This window comes from Aulonocara sp. 'chitande type north' Nkhata Bay, linkage group LG7 (assembly GCF_057382095.1).
Source record: "Aulonocara sp. 'chitande type north' Nkhata Bay isolate Kocher_YH1m ecotype deep benthic linkage group LG7, A_spYH_male_GT1.1, whole genome shotgun sequence".
In the NCBI taxonomy this organism is placed as follows: domain Eukaryota; kingdom Metazoa; phylum Chordata; class Actinopteri; order Cichliformes; family Cichlidae; genus Aulonocara; species Aulonocara sp. 'chitande type north' Nkhata Bay.
This window is the reverse complement of record NC_141350.1, coordinates 3,949,889-3,976,212: the sequence shown is the minus strand read 5'-3', so window position 1 is coordinate 3,976,212 and position 26,324 is coordinate 3,949,889. Positions and strand designations below refer to the sequence as shown.

The window sequence follows — 26,324 nt, the reverse complement described above, 5'->3', positions numbered from 1 at the left end:
GCTAGTTTGAGTTATATCTCGGGCATGATGAAAGAACACACAATGTTTGCTGCAGAGTATCCCAGGCTTGCTGCCTCTTGCCCGGTATCTAAACCGTCCCCCACCTCTCCCCACCTTCCCTACGGTAATCCTGCCTGAGTGTTGTCCCTGAGCGCAGCCTGGACACACACACAACAAAAACACACCCAGGAGTTAATCTGGATCATGATGGTAATTACTGCCTGTGCGTCCAGCCTGTAGGAGGGTATTGTCCACTAAGGGAGGAGTCAAACAGTCGGTTCTGCCTACTGACCTTGGAGAAAACTGCGAGGGAGGTAGGCAGGGGAGGGAGGAGAGAAACAGGGAGAAGGAGGTAGCTGACTGAGTTTCAGCACTGCAGATCTTCCTGTCTGCCTTCAGCCGCTCTTTCTCTCAGTTTGCTGGTGAAAGACAAAAAGCATTGAGAGGAGGGAGGAGGAGAATTGTGAAAGGAGTCTTTTTACTGATGATGGACGAGGATTTCTTTCTTTTTAACTAATCTTTAAAGCCCCTGTGAGTATTGCCTGTTATCTGCTTGTCATTCAATCTGCTCTTTGCTGCACATGTGTATTCTTTGACTGTAATAAGAGTCACATCTCGGGAATGTACTGATGTTACTAGACGGGTTTCTCAACCAGAGTCCCACAGACGAGGTGTCTTCCCACATTGTTTGTTTTTGTAACCAAGGTAGATGTTTGGGTTTTCCTGAATAGGGTGCAGTTGCAGACATTTGTGCGCTCTGTGTGTGTGTGTCAGAAAATGACATTCCTGCAGTTTCGTGACAGTGAATGTTGTTGACACAGCCTACGATGAGCCCTCACAGCTGTTAGCTTTGTTGCAGTGGCGCTGCTGTGGGAGGTTGTGGTCCTCGCCCTCCTTGTTTACAAGCATGGCTTCTTCTTATGCAATTCTCTGCATGCTGCACTATTACATACCATTAGAGCTGCTGCTGCTGCCTACAGTATGAATCAATGGCAGCACGAATAGTTGACTGACACTGCAGACATCTTCTGCGGTACCCAGCTAAGGGCCAGCTGGCACTGATGTCATAGAAGGATGCCACTGTGTTCACTTTTAGCATTGGCTGCGCATATGAATTTTGCATGAAACTGACTGGCTTCATTTGTCTCAAATACCACACACATTCTTTTCCTGGATTTTCAATCACGTTTTTATTACCAGAAATGCCTTCAACCTTATTGTGTGGTCTAAAACCTACATTTCCCTTCTCTCCACCCCTTTTATCTCCTTTTTATCTCTACCAACCAGTGCAGGTTATCTTTGCTCTGTCATCTCTGCCTGTCTTCTCTGCATAACAGTGAGGTGAGGGTATCAGGGGGATTTCTGAGCTAGCGATGCAGAAATAGCAGCGATAAGAGAAAGTTTAGATTTTCTGCACGTGTGTGTGACATGAGCATCATCTGACGTAATGGAGGAAAGGCATGGATCTCCAGGAGGATCTGTTTTCATAACAAATGAGCATTTATCTCTCTCTCTGTGTGTGTGTGAGAGAGAGATAAGCAAGGTTAGAGAGGGGTACAGAAAGAAAGTGCCAGTAGCTAGTGCTGCCCTACTTTCAACTGCATGACACATATTTTATCCAAGTTTAGAAGCAAAAGCGTCTGCATGCATTAGGTCACCATTGTACCGCCTCGTGTCAGGTCAGGTAACTCTTGCTGACATCACCTCTGGTCGCCGGCGGACGATCGCTGTCCTCAAGGTCACAGTGCAGGTTATCTGTTTCTCTGTCACCCCCTCTCCACCAGGCTGTACTGTATCAGAAGACACAGTGTCACATTGTGCGCTGCCGCTGTGCTGAGTAGGAGGCAGCACTCATATGATGTTCTAGGGAGAGGTGAATAGCTGTCATTCATGAGAGGGTGCCCGTTTGCTCGGCAGCTGACTTCAGACACTGATCCTGCCTGTCAGCTGCTGGCGGGTGTCTTCCACAGACCTAACTGTTGTGTCCGTTGCACTAGTAGCTGACACATTAAACATGTTTGTTGTTCTTTATAGCAGACAAGGAAACACAGCACAGGTTTTGGAGTCCAGAGAATACAGGTCATATTTGAAGAAGCCTTTTATTAGGAAAGCAGTTGCAGAAAATAAGGATCCTTTTACAAACTCCTAACTAATTTTGGCTCAGAAACCCTTCTTGCAAACGCATTGTAGTGCATGTTGTTAGGTAGCTGTGGTATTTTGTTAAACTTTACAAAGATATCCGGTACGCCACAGCTGATCCTCTGACAGCATTAATCCCTATTAGCAGGCACTGGATCTCTCTGCACTGCTGTCCTTCAGACCACATCCTCTGGATGTTTTCAGGACAGTTTGCACCACCAGCAGCAGCAGCTCCGCCAAGACCAGCCCGGCAGCTATTAGTGTGTATGCGGAAGAGTAGAATGAGACCACAAACAACGTTGTCCCGCTTTTAACTTTCCCTCACTCTATATATCGAGACGAACTATAAAGATGGAGCGAACAACGGAGATGCTGATGGAATGAAAAGAACCAAAACGCTGGTTATGTGTTTCTTTGTACTTAAATGCACACGCACAGTCCTTTTACCTCTTTCAGAGGAGCCTTAGACTTTGTGTTCTGGTTGCATGCTGTCTGGACAATAATCAGCAGGTAATCCCTTTAAGCCATTATTTCTCTAATTGCTTTGTCTTGGTCAGCAGATGGACACCGCGGGGATGTTGTTTTGTCCTGTCTGCTTTCTCTTTAGTGAATCATAGCTGAGTACAGAAATAACCTCTGCGGTATTGTTTGCTCGACTGCATATTCATTTGCTTATGAAACAAGATTAAAAGGATTATTTGCTCTTGTATCAGTATAGTCCCTGTGGGCAGAGAACACAGTATACGAAACAGCAATGTGGAAAGTCTTTAACTGTGCAATAACCTCACAACTTTCTTCACTGTCTAATAGCATCCATTTAACAACGAATGATAACTAATGATTCGATCTTGAAGTTGATCAATCATGTACCACAGGACTTCAAGCTGGCAATAATGAAACCACTACTTCACTTCAGCATCACTTGACCGAGTTATCTTAGCTAACTACAGCCAATCTCCAACCTTCCTTTTATCTCAGTTATTCTTGAGTGTGCTGCTCATCCTCCACATTGAAAGGAGCCAGTTGAGGTGGTTCTGGCATCTGACTAGGACGCCTCCTAGATGAGGTATTCCGGGCATGTCGTACTCGGAAGAGGCCCCAGGGGAGACTCAGGACTCACTGGAGAGAACACATCTTTCAGCTGGCTTGGGAACATCTCGGTGTCCCCTCAGATGAGCTGGAGGAGGTGGCTGGGGTGAGGGAAGTGTGGGCTTCTCTGCCGCCGTGACTCAAACCGTGACAAGCGGCAGAAAATGGATAGATGCAGGAATGTCTTAAATACATACAGTGTATATATATGGATGACCTCTAATTTCCTCCTTCCAAATTTTTATAAAACTGGGGTCATTGTACGTACAGTGAAACATAAATCCTGAACCTGGCGACTCTGAGTTAAAAGTAAAAGTCAGGAAACCACAAGTAAAGCCTTTTCTCAGGAGAAAATAATAAGCAATCCACATCTAAAGTTTTCTTTGGGCAACATTTAGGCTGGACTGATAGATGATGACTTTATGGTCATGCTAGCTCATGTAACATTACAGCCAGTGGTATAAGTGATCCATAAATGTCCCAAGTAGCCCAGATTAGGCTGGAGTGAGAGTGGCTTTTAAACATGGTGAGCTCTGTCCAATTTTACATGTCAATGCTGTGTGTGGCTGCCTAGTAAAGATGACATAAAATGACGAGAACAATAAAAAATGTGAAATTAGTGCAACTTTCATGCACTGTTTTATTTTTCCTGCTGTTGAAAATAGTAGGATAACAACATGTTAGCACAAATTGCCCCAGGTAGGACCGGGCTGTGCATATTTATCTCGGTGTGTTACGTCATTGTCTACACACAAATCTTGCGAGTACAGATGAGCCCGCTAGGGGTGATGGTGGGAGACTCACAGCAAAGGGCACCTGGAGGAGTTACACAGGCCACAGGGTCAGAGTTTTATAAATAGAAGCAACACACATTGAGACGTGAGATTCATGCCCACAAACACATGCTCAGGGAGGAGTAGAAAGTGGCTTTGGTCTTGGCTGCAGCTGTCCCTCCGGCTCTTCTTTCCAATTTCACTGGAATCAACTTTCAGACAGATGGATCTTTGAAAACGTTTCATTAAAGTGAATAAATACTGATATTGCTATTGAGAGAACACCTTAGCCAGCAGTTTTGCTACTAAAGTGACAGTCTTCATATACTGTTTAAAAAACGGTAACATTACATTTAGGAATTGCAGGTATACAGAAAAAAGTTAAGGTCAATAGAAATAGGCTTGGACATTTAAAACCGTAGCATATGAGAAACATGGATGCATAGAATTTATTTAAACATGACTCTACAGTCTTATTTCAGCGAGGGGGGTGTAAGTGCTCCGAACAGCACATTGACAGGCGAGTACAAGAACTCAAAGTCGTATATTTTAGCTAATTTATGCTGGCAGATTGTCCTCATATTCATTGCCCAAAGCTTGTATTTACAGTGATGTTTCTCTTTTTTAAAAACAGGCCTGTTATTTTGTGGCCTTCAAAGATTTGTCTCTATAATGTCACTTTTTTAAGATTAAATCGCTGCCATCTGATGTACAGTATGTCCACATTACACTCAGGCGTGTCTGACTCTTCATCTGCGTTTCTTGATCACAACAGCACTAAACAAACACTCCTGTATCCTAGTAACCATCCAGAGTGATACAGTGGACTGGTAGACTCCTGCATTAACCTGTCAACGGGCCATTGCTGTTGTGAAATTGTGGGCTGTAGAGAGCGGAGTCCCAGCTAGCTTAAAGAAGTCTGACAGAGTAGGGATTCCAGCTGGGTTGTAACGCAGGTTCAACCCTTGAAGGGTGGACAGAAAAGCAGTCCCTCCTGCTCTCTAACACAGGAGTTGGAGAGCAGGAGGGATTGTGCAAAGACATGCCTTTTTCATAATCCTCATCTCTGTGATCCCAGGAACTGGCTGAGCTCTGGCTAACCTGCTAGATGAACTGTGGGAATCTTCTTTTACACCACATGTATTATGTGTAAAATCCTATTCAGTGTGGTTGGATACTCAGGGTGTGGCTGCGGTCTATTTTTATCTAGCCTTTGGTAGATATTTTCCGTAGCAGTGGGAGGGTACGTTCAATTCAGGCTACAGAACTGACTCTTACCTGCTTCTCCTTGTCTCGCACGGGCCCTTCTGTCATAACAGGCTGTCACATTACCTGACTGGAACCTGCCTGCGTCCACATCTGTCTAAGGCTTCATGCCTGTCTCTCTATAGGTTAGAGAGGAAGATCAGATATAATATCACTGATTTGGGAAGACCCACACGGCTACAGCTTCTGTGAAGACAGCCAGAGACAAGCTGCTGACAGGGAAACCATCCAAGAGCACACAGTTACCACAGTAACCAGTTAACTGACACCAAAGAAAGGCTGACTACACGATTTCGAGTTACCCAACATGCTGCTCCACACCCTCACTGGATGAGAAAATTATGGGATGCCCACACTGGCTGAAATGACTGTTGTTCCTTTCGGTGACATCCAGCTTGTATACATGGCACATCGACTGTTATTATGCTCTTGTGCATTAAATCTAGCAGCATGCCAGTGTTGCATATGTTTGGTATGCTTAACTTATTAACATCAATGTAATTTTGTTTTCCGCACTGACTTCAAATGTGGAAATAACTCTGTGGAATTGCTCTTTTTACTCAGGTGGAGTTTGTTTAAGAGAACAGACATTTCCCTTTCTTTAATAACGATGAGCTCATTGAGATGAGGGGGGATAAAAGAGAAAAAGCAAAGACTGGGGTCAGAGATCAGAGCTGATGTCAGGATGAGAGCTGCAGGCCAAATGTGATTCACTCATATGCGTGCACAAGCATACAGAGTGTAGCAGGAATCTGACAGACCACGGAGAAATGAGCTGCAAAGCTTGGCATTATGCATGTGGATACCAGCACAATTCCCACCTACTACTTCATTAAACATTCTTTTCCATCAGTTTCTCTTAATTTAGCTGTATATTTGTGTTATTTCAAAATAAAAGCATTGTATATGAATACCAAATACCAGTAGCTAACCCACTTGAAAACTAGAAACCTCTTTTCTCAGCTTCACTCGTCTTTGTAGTGGAGTTCAAATGAGTCATCATTGAAATAACCATCATTATGACTCATTGTTTGCTTTATCTTCATGCCAACAATCATATCCGAGGGCAGGGCTTCATATATTTCAGCTTAAATTGATCTTAATTTATATTTTGGAAAAAAGGTACTTTGTTATTCTTATGTGATTTTTGCCATTCATCTGGAAAATATTCTGTTTTTAAATGTGTTGTTGCCAGGATGCAATCAGAATTCATTATGACCCAAACTTGCCTTTTGCACTGAAGATGACAAGCATGTCGTCATCATCTCATGTTTTGGAGAGAGTAAAGACTAAAAAGGGCCCTGCACCCTTATGAAGATTCAAAGGGCCTTACTGCTTTGTAGTTTCTCTAAGCCAGCATTTAACCACCATGCATAAAGAAACCTTGCAGTAATCCAAATATGCTAAAGCCTACTAAGGCTGTCAAGCTATTATTTCATACCTTCATGTCTTGTGAAGTCCACAGAACCTCATCAGGCTGAAAAGAAGAAAACAAGAAATGAAATCCATCACATGAGGCCTCTTCAGTGAGGTCTTTCCCTGAGCTCTGGGATTGCTCAAGATTGCTGGACTTTGTCATCTACCTTCTTGTAAATGAAAGGTTGCATTCTTTACTGATGTGTTCTTCATTTCCTCAGATAGATATATCAGACTGTGATAATCCAAGCAGCTTGTCTGCATATGTGCATTTAACTGAGATCAAATATAGGTGGTTTTGAGTGAATTTGTGGATATAACAGTATTTACTTCTTCTATATAAGAATGACAGCCCCAACTCTTTTAGTGTCGTGCCACAATTGGGTCCAAACCTGAATTTGTTGTTCACTCTTATTAATCATCATATGCCAGCTTGCTGTGATGCAAACATTACTGTGTTGTGATCATGTTAGCATACTGATGCTTAGCTGGAGAGAGTCACAGAGCTGCTTGCCTGGCTTTGGACTGTTCTTGTTGCAGCTCCCCTCCAAAGAGCATGTGTCAGTGCCAGTCAGCATCAGTGCAGCAGTGAGGTCAAGGGGTTCGTTTGCTAATGAATTTCGAGTTTCTGTGTTTTTAACCTTTCTAATTCCACTTGCTGACACATTAACATCATAATTTAGCCCAAGGAAAGCCCCTATAGTCTCAATACACACCCAAAGCAGAAGTCTTAGGGTGTAGGTAGTGGCAGAAAGGACTTTTCTGTCTGACTCAAAAGAGGTGGAAAGCTTTAAAAACAACTGCTTTGTCTATCTGATCCTCATCTACAGGTGCGATAAAAGGCGTTAAGGGAAAGGTGGCAGTGGGATGAAAGTCTCTGAAAGTCTTGTCAAAGCATGAGTAAGAGCTAAGAGCAGAACAAAAGCAGTTCTGTTCTTTATGAGATAAAGAATTCATTACTCAGTCTTCCCTTGGTTTGATTTCTGCTCAGCAGCCACTGCTCATAGTCGTGTTTATTCAACATATTTGGATAGATAATACCTTTTCTCGGATTTCCTCATGTTGGTTTTAAATGATTATCCTGCTTCCAAAAATAGTTTGCAATTGTGGGTGGAGTTTTTTTGTGTGTGTAAGGATATTTGTCAGAGGCCAAAGGCAGCAGCTCTGCATGACGTGCAGAAGAATGCAAAATAAAGACGCTGCTGTTTGTGCCTGTGTTTGGGAGTCGGGGACAGGCCACACGGTTGAGCCCCCTGTTCTCCACTCTTTGTATCCTGGTCATTCACTACAGTCTCTCTTTGTGCCAGCCACAGATCACATGTCACAATATTTGAACAGCTGCAGTCGTTGGCTGTGTGTTTTCTCTCTTCTTTCCACACGGAGAGTGGAGATCTGGTTTGATAACAGACTGTGAGAATTTGAACAGGTGAGCAGTGGGAGAAATATCTGTAGTATCGTGCAAGCGTCACATACAAACTACTGTAATTAAAACAACGACAACAGTAAAAGAAAAACATCAAAAGAGTGACAGCTGAGAATCCTCCCCTAGGATGGAGCGGGATCAATATAATGGATTATGTTAGAAACCTAACGGCTCCGTTCATGCTGTCACCTTAACCTAAACCTGTCAATATCAGGACTTGGAACATGATATCTGCTCTTCGAGCCTTCTTGAACACCGTAGCTACTATCCATTGCATTTCCAGGCTGGAGAAACGTTGCCAGTTTTTCTTTCAACATACACTTAAATATCTTCTTCTCTGTTGTCCTGTTGCGTTATTGGCCTCACAGAAAGTGAGTCATATCCTCGACACCAGGAGGCTGCTGTAAGAGAGCCAATAAAACTGTCTTTGAAGAAACTCACACTAACACATCTCAGGGCCTTTTAAGCAACTCATGCAACGCAAGAATTCAGAATTCATTTAAACTGCTCATGTCCCTTGATAGCTACAGGACAAGGACTGTTTGTTGTACTATTCAGTCTCCTACAGCAGTAAAGGTCACTGATAATAGTGGACACAATGCGAGAGAATTGCGTGTCGTGTATAGCGCATGTGCACTATATATATGTTACAGGTACGTGCGCCTGTAACAGGGGTAGAGGTGTTTGGTTTCTGTCCTTGGGCTGTATGTGTGCGCAGACTCACGGACGACCATCATGGCCACTTTGTATCAAGTTGAAGCGTCAACTGAAACCATTACCTGTTTGTTGTGCACTTAATGAATCATCACGATAAGCTGGAATTCAAAAGTATACTTGAAGCTAAAAAATGTAACAACTTAATCTTGCTGTTTTTTCACTTGAGGAGTAAAAGTCAAGCTATGTGTTAGCTTTGATGGAAGCTGAAAAAAAAAAACCCCAGCTCTCCAGCTCAGCTTGTGTTGTCAGATGTGATCTTGGGTAATATATGCGAGCTGATTTGTACTGAGATTTGAGGCCATTGTGTAAACTGCAGTTCAGCTCTGCTTTGTCTCCAACGGTAATGAAAAAGCTTTGCTGAGGACTGTGTTTACTGACTTCTGATTACAGTTAGCAAACCCATCATCTGATCAGGACGAGTACATAGCAGCCTCATGGTCTCTCTGAAGGGGGGAGAGTGCATGAAAAAGGGAGAAAAAAAGGCAGAGGGCACCTTGGCAGTCTAAAGCAGAATGTGATTAAAATTCTGTTCTAGTCGCAAGCACACATTGTTTGGAATCATCATTTGGTATTTGATAAGGCACAGCCTAATCGCACCCTCTGGGGAAAGTGTGGAAAGTAACACTGATGACGCTTTGCCTGGAACTCGCAATACAAGAAGAACCCAGATGAAAAGAGTTGTGTAGGTCTTACACTTTGCCGTCCAGTGTGAGTGTAATACCAACAACGCAGGAGTCCTGAAATGCAACTCAGTGGCATCTTTTTTCCCCTCTGCCTTCTGAACAACCACACATTTCAAACCCACCACACATTTGGAATAGATCTTGAATTATTATTTTTTGAAGCTTCAAGCCCATGTTCAGATGTTACAAAATAAGCTCCCTTCACAGTCTCAGAAAACATTGCACAACCATTGTGTTACACTGCACAGTGTTGAAAGAAGAGTGAACTACACTTCTTGTATAAAGCTGGTCATTTAACTTCATATCATGAATCTATTTCTTTAAAAGTGTATATTTCAAGTATCATAATCAACATAATGCAACTTGACCTTTATGTGTGCCGCCTGATAGTGTTTGCACGCCAGCTGTTTTCAAAGGCAGCCATGTTTCCCACACGGCCAAACAAATATATAGTAATGACATGCAAAAACACTCCTCTTCATGAAGACACTATAAAGCAAATTTCCCTCAAGGAAGAATCTGTTATGTAATTAGTTATGTAACTGTAATAGTGAGCTAGACTTTTGATGTGACTGAAATAAATCCATTATCAAAACTAGTGAACTAGTGTGCTGTGGCACAACCTTTTTATTGTGTCCCAGCCATCATGAATATTAACTTGTAGTGGAATGTAATTCAATTTATTAGACCATCTAATTCCATGGATTTAGATGCAATTATCCATTTTCGTGCACTGTTTAGTCCAGCGTGTTTTTTTCTCTCAGTTGATCCTGCTGAATTAAGATGTTATAGTAAGATTGGTGCCAGCAGAGGGGAAAACAATATACCTTACCCGCCAGAGTGAATGGAGCAATAACATTTATGTTTATTCTTTGAGGGCAAATAAGCAGATTAAACACTTTCACTCCTTTATCCAAGATAAAATAGAGTTTTTACAGCCTATTTATCCATATTTACCTGTGCTGAGGGTGGTCAAACTTTACCTGAACGATGTAGGCTTTGCCACTCTGACCAAACCTCCACATTGGTGCTGGTATAGTGTGCTGGTGATATGATCTGTAACAGCAATATAGGAGGGGTTGCCATGTGGTGCAGAAATTCATGGTCCCCATAACTAAGATGGCCTTTAGTGCCGACATGAGTTTTTCACGTTGAAAGTGATTTTGAGTGAATTAGCTCAGCTGTAGGCATCACCCTTTAATTTACTTCAATCATTCATGTCTCCAGAAATTCATATCTAATGCCTTTGAACTAATTTAGAAACATTAGCAAAAAATCCTAACTGTAATGGGAAACATGGTTAGCTTTATACCCCAAAACAGCTTGTTTGTTAGCATGTTAGCATGCTTACAGATAACTAGCTTTAAGAACTAATGTACCCCAAAACCACAGCCTTACAGAAATACTTGATTAAAACCTTTAAGTTATATTTAACTTTTACTTTTCATTTCTGTGGCAGTTTTTGTTGTTGTTGTTGTTATGGAAGCATTAAACGTATTCTCTTATAAAGCTAATATTTTCAAGGTAAACATGCAAAATATACCCTTTTATTCTGTTGTTTTCTAAGATCAATACCTTCCTTGTAATGTGTATAAGAAATTGTTCAAATAAACTGAATTATTTTTCCTGTGGACGCCCACAGCTCACTCTTTAGCATGATCCACTCTACGGCGGTAACCCCTGACCCCTAAACACCTTGAGTCATGACATTCACAGCCATACTTAGACCAGGAACGTCGTGCACGTTGCTAAAGATCAGAGACTACTGACTCTTGTAGGAACGGATGGATTTATAGCCTACCAACTTAGCAGTTCATGGACACGGTGAATAACCAGCAGTGTGAGAAATGTTTCCAGTGTGGCCGCACCCTGACCACTACATCTTTTTTCAGTCCTCACACAGCCCTGGTCCGAGGTATCCTAAACACATACGCTTAAATTTAGACTGGCTCAGGCTGACCACAGACACAGCCTAACCTCCTGAAATCTGACACCCACTGTCTGCTGTTTCTCTCTCTCCTGACTCTGTGGGTAGGTGCGTTTTCACTTTCTAACTTTTGTTCACCGATTTCCTTTGTTGAGCACCCAACCATCTCACACACAAACACCTCAGTCTCTCATAACCTCTCCCTCTATTCTTCGTGCTCGGGGGCAGCCGACTGGAGCTGATTTACTCTGTTTGCACAGAGTTAGAGCTCACAGTTTTGGAGGAAATGAAACGTTAAAGTTACATACTGATACGATTCTTAAAAGCCCTTTCCATTATCACTTTTTTGGACTGACAGAATTCATGCTGTGTTTATCTGAACGATCAAACAATTGTCCTCCCTAAATTAAAAAAAGAAGAAGAAGCTGTGCACATCTTTCTTCTGTTGACAAGCTTACTGCTGGAATCCTGTTTATTCATACTGGAGCATTTCCTCGGTTGTTGAGTGTGTGTCTTCAACTGATTTATTTCAATTTGTATCCAATAAGTAAATAAACAGTTGGTGATTCCATTAATAATAGTGGAGCAGTGAAAAATTTAACAGGAAGGTGGAGCGAGAGAGCAGAGAGAGCAGGTGAAAACACACAGCAAATCTGACCCATTTTCACCTGCTCAACCAGCAAGACGTCTCAAAATCTGCTGTCCTTCTGCGCATAATATCTGACAGTTTGATCCTTTCAGTGTTCTGGAAATATAGTTCTATCTGGGGACTGGCCTACAATGGAAACGTTCCACTTTGTTTGACACTTTTAATCACATTCAGTGGCGTATTGTTCTGCTTTCTCAAGTAAACGTTACTTTCTATTGTAGTAAACAGGCTTTAGTTTAAGTTTAGATAGATAGATAGAACTTTATTAATCCCTCGGGTAGGTTCCTCTGGGAAATTCAGTTATATGTTATATAGTTATATATAGTTATACTATGTAGTCAGTTATATGTATATATGTTTTTCTATTGATAAAATGCTAGTTTCTCTAGCTCTGTGCCCATCATTTAAATTTGCTGATAGTTTAATTAATTGATCAATTATTCTTAGCATTAATATGCTTTCAAATTGAAACATGAATATCCAAGTAAGGTCAATCCGATGAGGAAGATTTACTTTTGCCATTCCTCTTGTCAGTTCCTTCTCCTCTGCAGCTTAGTGCTCAATGGCCCATAACAGCTTCCTGATGGCCGGCTATGAACATGATGAGATCACTAGTATCACTGATCTCATCATCTTTTCATTCACACTCACACGAGAAGGGAGAGGGGAGAGCATATGTACAGAGACACTTGAGAGAATTGGAGGAGAGGGTACAGTAACAGTGACAGCCTCAATATGAATGTAGCCGTACAGATGAAGGCCGTATGGCTGTCGAGTGTTTCAGAGAGCTGGACCTGCATTAACGTGTCGTCTGCTACAGTTAAGCTGCACTTTTGTAAACGAGTCAATCATCACACATAAAGCATATTTGTTTTTTGTTTTTCAAGTGTTAGACTCACAGTAAATAAGACATAAATCAGATTTCTTCAGCATTTTAATTTTGTTTGTGTGCATTTTTTGCACCAAAGATGGAGTGATATAGATGCAAGACAAGGAAGCACTAAGCAAGTCCTGCATTTTTATTCTGTTGAAAAACAGTGTTTGTTTTTTTTAAATGAAAGTGAATGACACCTTTACGTGGGCAGTGCCTGCTGGGTGTGGAGAAACAGATGGCTTTGGAGACAGTGGTGCATGTTTTATTAGTAAAGCTCACTGCCCAGTTATGGCATTACAGGAAAAATGGGTGCATTATGCATATCCCTGGTGTCACTGGAGCTTGATGTTTAAGCTACATGTCTGATTGATTCAGACAGTGTGAGTGGGAGTGGGATATTCACAGTGAAAATATGCATTCAAATCTATTCGTATGTTTTAAGAATAAATATAATTTGTCATTTTCCATAGCATAGAAGACAATGGATAATTATTTTTACTAAAAAAAAGTAAAGAAATGTCTTGAGACACAGGTCAGTGGCAGGAGTGAATCTGTTTTTGCTTACAGGGAAATCAGTGGGCGTGCACACACATACACAACACGACTCTCCACAGTTGCACTGCAAAACAAGATGGCCACAATGAAGCAATCCAGACGACCACCAACTCTGAAAACTTTGTCAAATCTGGATTTTTTAGTTGCTGAGTGCAAAAAGGCAACACATGACATCAGCTCAGCTCAGAGAAACAAACACGATTCAAGAACATTTCTCATCTCTGGCTGAACTGGACCAATCCCAAACTGTTACACAACAGTCTGGACAACAGGCTCGGACTGTGATTACTCATGTCATCGTTGGGAAATTAATAGAGACCTACTTTCTGCTCATAAGGGATAGAAAACATAAAAGTGTTTATCCTGATATCTGATATCTACTGCTTAAATGAAGCCAGAAAGCTGTTTCTTTTTTCACTCAGCCGCTGAGTCCTCCTGTAATTCCCGTGTCCTCGTCACCACTACCTTTCAAGACTCTAAAACAGAAAATCTGTGACAAAAGCAAGAATAATTATGCAATTATGGCTGCACATTCTTGTGGTGTTCTGCTAGCTCTTCTGTGTTTTTAATCACAGTTTGGCAGCAGTTAAACGTGACCTTTTATTTCAGGAAATAGCTGAAAGTTCTTATCAGCAGCAAACCATTAAGATATACAATGCACTGTAAGTCTCAATGGTTTGTGTTGAAAGCTGTATGAACATGGCTAACTAAGAGTGAATAGCAGCAGTCCTGCATCTGTCTGGTTTCTGCAGTCCTATAAATACTGTAGGCCCAGTAGGAGGAACAGCGGTAGGTCCAGCAGGTCAAGTTGCCACATATGAGCAATCCCATATGTTTTGTAACACTCTGCATCCTGCCAGTTGGGAGAGATTTTAGTGGCAGCAGAAAGCAGTACAGTTGGAGATGACAGCAAAAACAGGTGGGAGCCAAGCCAGCTCCATCTCACTTCTTACATCAGCATGTCAGAATCCCTTTAAGTAAGTCACCAGTCGGTCAAGGAGATTCTTCCTGACTGTGGAAGTGCTCCACTTCAGATCAACCCCACCTTAAAAAGACGCCCATTGTGTCTGTCTGTGCTTGCAGGCGGCCTGGCTGAGGATTCCTCCAATCTGTGAACCGATGGGCATGTGACATCACCCCCTCCGCCCCATCTCTCCCTCCTTACATCAGTGCATCTGGCCAATCAGTGCTCAAGGAGATCCGGTCACATGAGAATCCCCCCCAGTCTTGGTTACCATGACAACGAGCACTGGTCCAGGCAGCATCTTGCTGTGGTGAGAAAAGAGGAGGTGGAGGGGGAAAGAAGGCAGGAGGAGAGGCAGAAAGAGAAGAGGAAAGGGAGGAAGGAAGATAGAAAGACAACAATTCCATTCTGAGGAATAGCTTTTGGATCTTCAGCTTGTTCCTGTCTTCATTCAGTACAGTGAGTACTTCACCTTTATTACCCACGTTCACCTGCTGCACTGCAAGCAAATGAAAGGAGATCTGATGCAGTCCTTTGTCATCAGAATTGGATAATGTGACATGGCAGATGCCTTTGATGATTTCAGGGATGGCATCAGTAATCCCTTTGTGATGTGGAGAATGCATGCAGCCTGCCTCACCTTAGGTAGACAACCCTTTGTCTGTATGTTTACTCAAAGGCTGATGACAGACCTTAACAGCAAACAGAGCCATGGTGGGAACCAGGGTGCTCAGCGCAATTAGAGGCAATTTCATAACATGGTGAAACTCCTTCTGATGTATTATGCAGCGAGTCATTCAGCCTCCAACCGCTAATCTTCGTCCTGTCTTTCTTTTTTTTTCCCATTTCTACTCCTCCAAGTCTGTCTTCCTTTTTCTATCTTGCTCATTTCCATACAATTAGATCTGGCTGACACTCTGTGCCCCACCGGGGTTTTGTATAATTAGCAAATCCATGGAAATTTCAGCTGGGACAGTTTGCTCTGATTGCAGGACTTGTATGCTATGTAAAATGTCCTTGTGGTGGTAGAAACAGAGAGGTTTTCTAGCTGCAAGTTAATTCATGGTCAAAATGTTGCTGTTTTACATTACCTTACATTTGAACCTCATACATAATTGCAAAGCATGCAAGAGAGATGATGCAGAGTCACTAATAAAGTGCTAAAGATCTAATTCATGTCCTGCTATAGAAGGAAGCGTGATGTTTACAGGCTGTTGGATTTTTTTGCATTTTATTTGTGTGTGTGTGGCTTGTAAGAGTAACCTTAAAGATTGTTTGGAAAGGGACTTATAATTTTTTTTGTTATTCCCATTATGTTTTGACAGAACAGTTATACAACAACATTGTGCCTGCAAACTCATTACATGTGACTTAACCGTGATAATCTGGTTAGTATATGGCATTATACGATTCTGACTTCTGCCCGTTTATCTCTCCTTGTATATTTGTACTTGATATCCCTGTATCTTATCTTCTCCCTGCGTAGGTGGGACCAATATTTTTCAGTATTTTTTTTAGTATATGCACCATATCATTTATTAAATTGTGCTTATAAAGCTATTTTAAACAAAATAAATCAAACTAATACTGAACTACCAACTTGGCCAAAGTTGTAGTTTATATTATACGTGCCTTGCGTCTCAGCCGCACTATCTGTCCTGTGACATGAGCTGATGGGAAGGTGTTTGCTTGCTAGCTGCGGTAATGTGCCCAGAGCTGATAGCAGCTGAAGGGTTTCTCCTTTCAACATGGCCTAAGAATGTAGCACCTTACAGAGAATATAGATAATCTTCTTCTGATCCAAGTGGATGAACTATATCTCAAGCTGCCTCATCTTTGAGACTGGACTGTTTTTGCTTGCCTGTGATCCAGTTAATGAACCAGTAATGGCTTTGAATGATTGGTTAATAAAAACCTTTCTTTTGACAAGGTTCAGTTGCAGTCTGGATTGCAGAACCATTTTTTTGTAGTCTGGGGAGAAGTCCATGTTGTGACTGAAACAAAAGCAGTGTATCAGTAATGCACATTTCTGTCTGCGGGAAGCAGCCAAACACTCACTAAACTGTTTCTTGCCATTTGAAAGTGATTGTTTAAAACTTATAATTTTCCCAAATTGTAATCTTATGGTTTTCCACTGAGGCAAACTTCAGCCCATTTGAAACCACTGCACAATCTGGGTCTATACTTTGTTAGAAAACAAACAAATGAGCTTTGGAATTTCCTTTGGAATCATATTTTCAAGATTTCCTACAGTGGAAAAGAAGGAGACTTGCAGATAGACACAGCAGATACACACGTTTCAGGAATGTTAACCATTATTTTATGTCATGCGCCTCATCACTCCAGACTACCTAGAGCCTACTTCTTTTACTGTCCATATAAAACTCCCGGGTGCCAGAGTGCACATCTGAATCACGCCTCTATATTCTGGTAACACACCTGTGCGGATGATGCCCAGTAAACAATTTTACAGTAACCCATTTTTGTGCAGGCTAATTATTACTAGCAATAATTTATCAATTTTTACCCTACAGGTTAAGTCAATATTTATATACACAATCGCACACAAGGCAAACGGGAAATATTTTACAGTAACTGAAAGATAACAAAATAAATACAAATAAAGTTTGACTGTTCGGATATCACGTTAAATGAAACCCCGCCGGTATCCCCGGTTGTCTAAACCAGTTTTAATGTTTCGGCCAAGTTTTCGACCGCATGTGAACGCAACACTGCTGCTGCGTCACGTTGGAAGAGACCAATTGGATTAAACTGAGTTAAAACACGCTGGCTCACCTCAAGAAAGAGCGGGGGGTGCTCACCTTGTACTGTTAGAGAGATTGAAGTACAAGCTAGCACAGCGTCGTCTCTTTGCCGTATGCAGTCTATTACTGCTTTGTACTCTTATTTCAACATGTAATACAGGAACATTATTTGTTCGCTCAAATTTCAGGAACATACTGTTATTTAGAGAGCTGCACGTCCCCCCCTCCTTGTCGGCGTTATGGTTTCGACGGATCCCTCTCAGTCAGTTTCAAGTTGCGCCTTCTCGTCTGCCGTGTGGCTCTGTGCTCTATATCCCTACCGAGCGGAAAAAAATAGACATTCCCGTTTTGGCTTCACTGTGAAATTTGGATTTACACAGGAAAATGGATTTAATAGAATTATTGACGATTGGATTATAATCACGTGGCATTCAGAGGTAAGAAGACACGCTTCTCTCAGTCGTTTGACAAACAGTGGGTTTTTTTAACGTTACCGTGGGATCCGCGGGCTGCACCTTCGCACGTTTGGGAATGTCACGCTCTGTTGGTTTTAATAGAGCAGCTAACGATTTAACTGCATTGGCCTGTTATAAATCTCAATTTTCTTTGTGCAAAGAACATGCACATTACTGGTGCATCACAGAGGAAAACCTCGGTTCTAATGGGACAGCCTGTGGAATGTAGTGGTGCTATTAGTCACTTCCACACAAATATATCCATCAGTACAGAATGCAGTCCAAGCGCGACAGTTTACCTGATGAGTCGGCAAAGAAACTCAATAATATTTGTACATCACTGAGTCAGAGGTGACATTTGAGAAATGTCGTTTTAGGAGCTTGTTTCGGGTAACAACACAGCCGCAACACACCTGGAAAGAAGTCATGTTAGGTAAACGTTAATGCACACACTTTGTATTCGCAAAAGATGTTGTTACAGGAGGCTGGTATGGAGCTGGCTGCTGCTTGCTCTTGTGTAAATCTCATGCAGTCCTATACATACCGTAAGTTTAGATATTTTGCAAGTGCTTTTGTTGTCTCTCAGTACCTGTTTTGTGGCCAAGTGTAAAGGCTTTGACGTTAAATCAAAGTCTCCTCCTAGACTTCAGTGATGAATGCTTCCACATGTCATTTTTGTTTTTGTTGATTAACTGTATGCTGACATTAACATTAATATCATATTACTCCAGCTGGCTCAGCTGGGCCCATACAGCAGCAGCAGCCACTCTGTGGTTAAATGGAGCAGAAGGGTCCTGACCTGACAGGCCAAAGTCTCTTATCCTGTCTCATCTGAGTGATTGGATTTGTTCTATTGATTAGTTATACTGAACCTTTGTTTCTCGCATTTCAAGAGCTTCCTTCCTACACTGTATCTTTAAAGACTTTGTACATCTACTTTGAAGCCACAGGGTGCAGTTGGGTAGGTGGGTGTTAACTGGGCTGTGCTGTATCTGTTCGCACCTTTGTGTTATCATAACTAGCAGTTTCCCTCCTAGATCAGGATGTGGAGCAGAGTAGGAAAGGATGTTTGCTTGGTGGCTGACTGCAGTTTGGCTTTCTGAAGAGAAGCCTGACACAATCGTTCAAGTATAGTCAAGCATGCAGCGTCCTCTGCAAAACTAAGCTGTGCTACAGTGGCAAACTTTAAGTTTATATTTCTGTGTTATAAACACAACCCACAAAGCATCCAAAATACATCAAAACACAGCAGCATGAATTTGATAAGGCAAGCTTTTTAATGTTCATGTTCGTGAGGGAGGGGAAGATAAAGCTGACTCACTTTGCCCCCTTACTGACCGTCGCTCAGAGAGTTAAGGAAACTAGCTCTGACTCTGACCCCCTGTGAACCTGCAGTATATTGTGGAAATGGGAAAAGTGCTGGATGAAAGGACGGACGGTAGGAAGGAAGGAAGTCCTGTGAAGGCAACTCGTGCTGTGTCATGAGCAGCTGGATGTATCCCAGCTATCTGGTTCATTTGCCCAATGGCTTGCTGATGTGGCTGACTCATCTGAGACTTGGTGCCCCCCCCTCCATCCCACCACAATATTAAACTACTATGCGTGTTATAGCAAGTCTAGCCTGCTGTAAGTCCTTAAAAGGAGAGACAGCTGTAACTAGAAGGAATGTTGTGAACTGCTTAAGGTTCCATTTCTTTAGCAAACACTCATTGCAAGATAATGAGAGAATATCCAGTTACCATTTCAACTTTGTACTTAGGTGGATGAGATTGTGATGATGAGTATATTCCTGTGATGACTGCTGAGTCACACGGGTGTAATAAAACCAAACAGCCTGGATGATGCCATATTGTTTCCACCCTTTAAGGTTTGGAGATCCCACAAAAAGTCTGAGATAGTTGCTTTATCTGCCACCGTTCTTTTTTTCCCCCCCATAGTAAGAAAAATAAATGAGATTTGGTGGAATAATCACTAGTCAAAGCTGCATGACTTCCAGCATGGCTCCTGTCCATTTGCTTTTGTGATTTCCCACAGCTCTAGATTAAAGACTTACTTCTTGGCTGTTTCTTCCACCTTAGAGATCAGAAGTGGGTCAGTATGACAAATGCATTCCAGAGGCTACGCCAGTGATACATGTTGCCAGTCTGCTGCTCCTTGAACTCTATAAAGGCTACTATCTTACGTCAGCCAGTGCAGCAGAAACTCTGATCCTACACATCTTCATGTGACAAGCAAACAGGCTACTGAGACTCTCTGCGCCGTTGCTTTTTTGCTTAAGTGTGTGTATTTTCTCAGCTACCTCACAAACCCATTTTTACGGCACACTGTTGTAGTTTCTCTTCTCTACTCGGGATACATCTCAGGGCGCGATCTCTAACAACACTGGAAGCATTATATGTTTTTAGTTGTTTCTGCTGCACGGAAACGCTGCCATAGATGGGATCGATGGGTAATGTTGGTTTAACTTAATCCTTATTTTTGTAATTGTTTTTGAAACCATTGTTGTGTAAGAGAAATATGAAAAAGCAGGGAGAAATAAGGGTAGTAGTGACATAGATACGAGGCTGATGTAGTTAACAAAACTAAAACCAGAACTGAAGCTAAGCCAAACTAAAAAAACGTTTTAGTTCATCGAAGTAGTACGGGTAAAAAAACCAAAAAGATTTTCTTTGCATACAAAACTAAAATATAGACGGTGAAATAACCGACCAATAAATCACCACTTTTTTCCCCCTCTTATCAAGAGCATTGATAAGTCTTAAAGTCAACACATTGCACAGATTTGTGACTGACATCCACACATTTAATATTCCACGTCTCTGTCCTCTAACCTAGTCTCCACACATTACATCAGCACTGCTTTCATAGCGAATTCATATTGAATCCTTTTCTGCCTGTCATGACAAAACATTGATTTTTATTGAATGTAATGTTAATTGTGTCTTGACAAGGTGTTAAAATCATCTTTCTTGCCAATATAGTTGAATCAGGTTTTCTCTTGTTGCTCCTTTGATGATTGAAACAACGTCTCAATCCGGTGTTTATTTCACATGATGTCACACACTTGCTGCCATGTGTGGTGTCACGTGAGGGATGACAAACCAGACTTCAACTTTAGAGTAGGCGTGTAGAATGATAGCAATAACATCAGCTTGTTACCCTTTTGAACTGTAATAATGATTGCTTTACCTCGTTAGGGCTCCTAATTTGCTATCATCTGTGCTCTCTGCTCAGATCTGTGTTTTATTCCATCATGTGTTCACAGATCAGTCCTCTAATATCCACTTGGCGGTTACACAAGATGTTAAACAGACCTGGGATCAGGAGTATAGAACAGGACTTGACGGCTGTTTAAAATGTGGACGTGAACTCTTGTCTCGAGGTTTAGGGTTCGGCTGGAGCTGTGAAGACGTTTGATCAGCTAACCTTAACACCAACACTTTGATCGGCTTCACTAAACTACACAAGACTTGTGAATCCCCCTTTGTCTCCTTTTACTTTGGAATGAATTGTGACTCAGTTTCTTTTCCAGTTCGTCCACATCCCTCCACTGCTTTGTGTTCATTTGATCATTTCAAATATGATTTACAGTGAAGCAGTGAATTCCTCAGTTTTCATCTAGTGTCTAAATGCAATCTGTGCTGCACCTGCTAAGCATGATTTTCCTACCACCTTGTAGTAGGTGACAGGGATTAAAGTGTAATTTGGAAGGAATCTGTTTTCATGCTTGCTTCTATAAAGCAATCATGCCTCGTGGTGCTGCGTGGGTGTTCGGTTACCTTCCTACTGCAGCAGCTCTTCAGTACACTCTGGAAGGTTGGATTTCCTCTGGTCTGCTGCTCAACTCGCATTGCGAGGCTGGGAAGAAAGCCAACCTTGCATGTTCTGATTCAACTGTCTGCACACTGTGTAAAACAGCAAAAAAATACATGTACTGGTCTGAAAAGAGGATGAAAGCACAGCTCGCACACTGCATAACTCTACTTTTACCTATTTATTGCTTCTTGGTAGTTGTAACATTTCCAACACATCTGCTCATGATCAAACAGTAATGCACCATCTGATATTTCTGATGGCCATGTGATTAATTTGGACTATTTTGAGGCATATGTACAGTTTGTTTTCTCCAATTAGAAAATATTCTTCTGGTGCTTTTATCCTGATCACAGCTAAAGTGACGCGTGTGACTCATTTTATTGGTTAACAGAAATATCCTTTATAAATCATTGCTTAGTTATGCAGTGAGTTATACAGTAACCTAAGAGGGCAAATGGGATAATTAGTTATCGACTGTGTGAAAGACAGGCTGTTTACTGGGTAAACCTCATTCTGCTAAAGATAGGTCTTAATACCTGGTTTTTGATGCTCCCTGTTGCTGCCACACTGCACGCAGCGATACTAACACGTTGAGGATGACCGACCCAAATGAAAGATTTCGGCAACTGTAGGTTTAGCTAGTCAGAGATTCTGCTTCCCTTATATCGACTCGACAGAGTCCTGCAATTTGTTTACCATCTGAACTACTCACAGCTGCGCCCACGTGCAGAGATTAGAGAAAGCAAACATGGATGTGATGGGATTATGGGCTGTGCTGGTTGTAGTTCACTGTTGCACGTTCCAATCAATGTACTTTGCTCTTTTTAGATGATGTTTGTCATCAAAAAAAAAACAAAACAAAATAAAATATTGAAACGCGGCACTGGTGCCTGCCTGCTGGAAACAGTATCTCCTAGTTCTTCCATTGCTGAGTATTGAATGTTGTACTATCATAATATCAGAACCGCATGCCAGAGGACGGATCTCTTTTATTATAGCAGCTATTTCTTGTATCATAATCACACAGGTAAATAACATTATCAGTAGGGCTGTTCGATATAACGATATATATCGGATGACGATGTAAAAACATCTATCGTTTCATTTTACGCTATCGTTTGTTTCGTGGTGTCGCAAAATAAACTGTTTACGGTAATATTTTTTCATGGTTTTGATGGTCACTGTAGTGGCTGTATTAATTTCTTAAAGTTTTCTCTTTCTCTTATATTTAATATAACCACACTACGGACGGACAAGCGCCTGTTTTTAAGCGTTGTCGTTAGCAACAATGACAGTAAAACCATCGTGTGTCTGCTTGTTTATTTTCCACATAAACCTTTCACAATAAAGCTCAAGATCCTGTTGAGACTTTTCAAAATAAACTGAATCACGTAAAATAGTATACAGAGGATTTACGGATGAGAAGTAAAAAAGAGCCGTCCGGTGCTAAAAAATAAACCTTAGACTCAAACGTTAGAACAGGCTTTTCCCCGCAGCACGCCGTGTAATAAATACTCACAAAGAAAACAGCGGCCATTACAACTTATGTTTAAAAAATGTATCGTTTCATGCATCGGTTAAAACACTCGACTCCAGCTACACGACGCCCAGCTGGAAACACTTCTGCCCGAGATTCACAGAATTTACAGAAAATGTTACATTTTTGTGATTTATATCGTTATCGGGGTGATAGATGTCTTATATCGGGATATGAGATTTGGGTCAGATCGCACAGCCCTAATTATCAGTGCCGGGAATATCAGTTAGTTTCTCGTTCTGTGTTTCCTTATTTCACCCTGTTTTTTACATTGGCTGTGGCATTCTTCATGTTTGAGGTGTAATTAATGTGGTTTAAGAGGTAAGAAGATTGGGAACAGAGTTATAGTTTAGTTTTCCTATGGCAAGAATCAAAAACCCAGTTTGGGTTAGCCTGTGTGCATTCAGTGTGGAACCAAATCATACGACCTCTAAGGTTTGTTTTCACATGACAGCCGAGCTGTTTTTTCTTCTGTCCATCGTTCTTCCTGGACATGCAGTGAGATGTTCGCTTTGACATCAGAAAACTCTGATGTTGGATGTTGGATGATCAGTGGACGTTTAAACTGAAGTCCTGTTGGCCGTCTGCATATCCCGACTCCGACCATAACTAATACACGGAGACCAGCGTCTGCCTCAGACTACATTTCTTAGTCTGCTGTTAAGAAGGGTTTGGAGTATACAAGTAACCTGATATGTGCTTTTATTTCAGTATGTGCTCAGATGTAAAATGTATACAGATAACCAAATGTGAAAACCCATGCAGATTTTTATGAGTAGTGCTATTGATAACGCTGATGCAGTAAAAGCTTTGCTGAGTAATGGTTTTGCATTTTTCTACCGTCCATGGTTCATTGTATCTATGTTTGCATAGCATAAATACTATTCTACACTAGTCAAGACTTGTTATGAACAGCACATAAGTTGGGGAAGTGGCATTTCAGCTTGAATTTGAGAGGATTCCTAAATCAAACAGCTTTGGCCGGAGCTGCCAGGACGCTCTAATTGACCATGTTTGACACCCATAAGCAAGCAAGAGCAGGCTGAGCCTGTGCCCAGACTCCCTTGAGGCAATTACTAATATGTAGGTTGTACAAAAGACCCATTGTCATCGGAAACTGCTCCCCTGAGTCATGTCAGCTATTCTGGGGTAAATTTCTTTATATTGTGCTTTTTAAAACATGCTATTTAAGATTTCTTTTCATGGTTGGAAAGGGTTGGATATAGTCCAACAGATTCTGAAACGCAATGAGGCTCAGATTCATTTAAAACCGGATTTGGGCATAATTGAGGATTGTCTTGGCAGCACAACTGAGCAGACTGGGACCAGTATAAATCCTGGAGTACTTGTTTCCAGGAACCACTTTATTCTCTCAGATTAAATTCTACAAGTACATCAAGTGGAGCTGGATGTGGCTTCTTAGCTATTCTATTTGAGTTTTAAAGTAATTGGGTGTAAATGAAGCCAATAAAAAGGGGCATTTCTAAGGTTTTGAAAATGTTTTCTTCATGATATAAAACGCCGTAGCTGCAATTCTATCCCTTTGCCTCATTTAGCGTTCACGGATCTATGAATATAGACATTAGTCTCCACCTTTCCCCATAGATACTTGCCTCCTGCGCTCGATCAAGCTCTCCCTCTTCATCCATGAGTCTGACTCTCAAGATGTATTTATTTATTTATTTATTTATTTATTTATTTATTTAAAGTTTTTACTGACGACATGTGTGGAGTCAGATTTTATTTGACAAAATCACGATGCAAATAATTTCAAATCATGTCTTTGATGTTATTTCTGCAATGTTTGCAACTGAAAGAATTGCCCAGAGAGAAGCAACAAAATATTTCTTTTTCTTTTTTTTCTTTTTATTTGTTCTCTCACAAAGTCCAAGAACTCCATCGTGGTGCTGCAGATATCTGGCTGTGACAGTACAGATAGAAGTGTGCCTCCAGGACTGTTTGCTGTCCAACAGTGAAACAAACAAACAGTAATATCTTGTGATGAAACTAAGCTGAGATGTAATATATTTTTAAAAATTCACAACTGAATACATAAGCAATAAACAAATAGCTGGATAGTCATTTATTCAGTCTTAGTAAGCGATACTGCAAACTACACAGCTTGTTGGAGGAAGTTGGAGCTTCTCTTGTTGACGTTAATGGAAATTAGATGAGGGCATCAGATACAAAAAAAACCTAAGGGTTTGTATACTGGGAAAACATAATTTGAGGTCATAATAGGGCTGCTCAATTAATCGAATTTTAATCACGATTACGATCTGGGCTTTCCACGATCATTAAAAATGACTGAGCCGATTATTAGCACCTCCCTCAAGCTTTACTCTCGCGCTGCTCCGTGTAGCAAATCGAGCGCTCCTCTCTGCATTTCGAACACGTGTCACAACAATTAAGAGGACCCAAGGGAAGCTCGGAAAGCTAAGCAGAAGTTATTTGGAGAGGAGAGTGACTGTCGTTGGTTGAAAAGAGAGGTAAAAAAAAAAAAACTTCAGTGGTGTGGAAACATTGTGGGTTCGCGGAGTCAGACGTGGATCAAGTAGACACAGTGTGTAAACTTTGCTACGGTGTAGTAGCTGCACCACAGAGCAACACTGCATAGTTCACTAAACTTAGATGTTTACATTTTTCATTTATTTCTTATATTGCAAACATTTGCACTGTTATCAGTATTTGCACACTATTTTATATTATTTTTTAAAGTCATTATTCAATACATTGTTATTGTTAACCCTTTAAAGCCGGTCAGAGCAGCACGCTCCGTTTTGTGTAACTATTTTTAAATCCCTGTAGAACCTGAACCATGTAAGCTAGCGCAATAATTTTTTTTTGCATATGAAACTTACATCTTATGTCATCAGCTTGTCCTCAGTCACGGTTTCCTTCCACATAAAGCTTTGCAAAAAATTGCATAAAAAGCGCTTGCAGGAACAAAAACATAATATTCCAGAAACACGCTTTGCCGAGCCGATCAGCTGTTCGTCCAAAACCAGAAGTGACGCCATATTCGCGGAAAATGTAGTTTTTTACTTGTAGGCCTTAAAAGCCTATACTGGTGTTTTTATAAGTCATGTTTGACTATTCTGAATAGTTTCTGGGATGCTTAGAACTCGAATTGCACAGCTGGAAATAGTTTATTTTGATGCACATGCTGTTTTCTTTGCAAATTTGCATCATAGGATTGTTTTTTTGTTTTTCCTGCAGTATATAAAAATTGCTGTATCTCCAAAATAAAACTATGAAGACACTCAAAATAAATTT

The 26,324-nt window shown here is 41.2% G+C and overlaps 1 protein-coding gene across 26 annotated transcripts in view; it reads left to right on the top strand.

The window, feature by feature from the left end:
* The first annotated feature begins 319 nt into the window (after positions 1-319).
* Positions 320-26,324, top strand: part of mical3a (microtubule associated monooxygenase, calponin and LIM domain containing 3a) — a 79,044-nt gene continuing 53,039 nt past the window's right edge. For 16 of the 26 annotated variants that reach the window (XM_086298023.1, XM_086298039.1, XM_086298037.1 and 13 more), the window contains exons 1-2: positions 321-531; positions 14,595-14,934. The gene's annotated coding sequence lies outside the window, so the exon portion shown is untranslated. Of the gene's footprint in view, positions 532-2,074; positions 2,650-14,594; positions 14,935-17,519; positions 17,678-26,324 lie in introns of those variants that run through there. The other 10 variants (XM_086298021.1, XM_086298022.1, XM_086298016.1 and 7 more) reach the window with 6 other exon arrangements.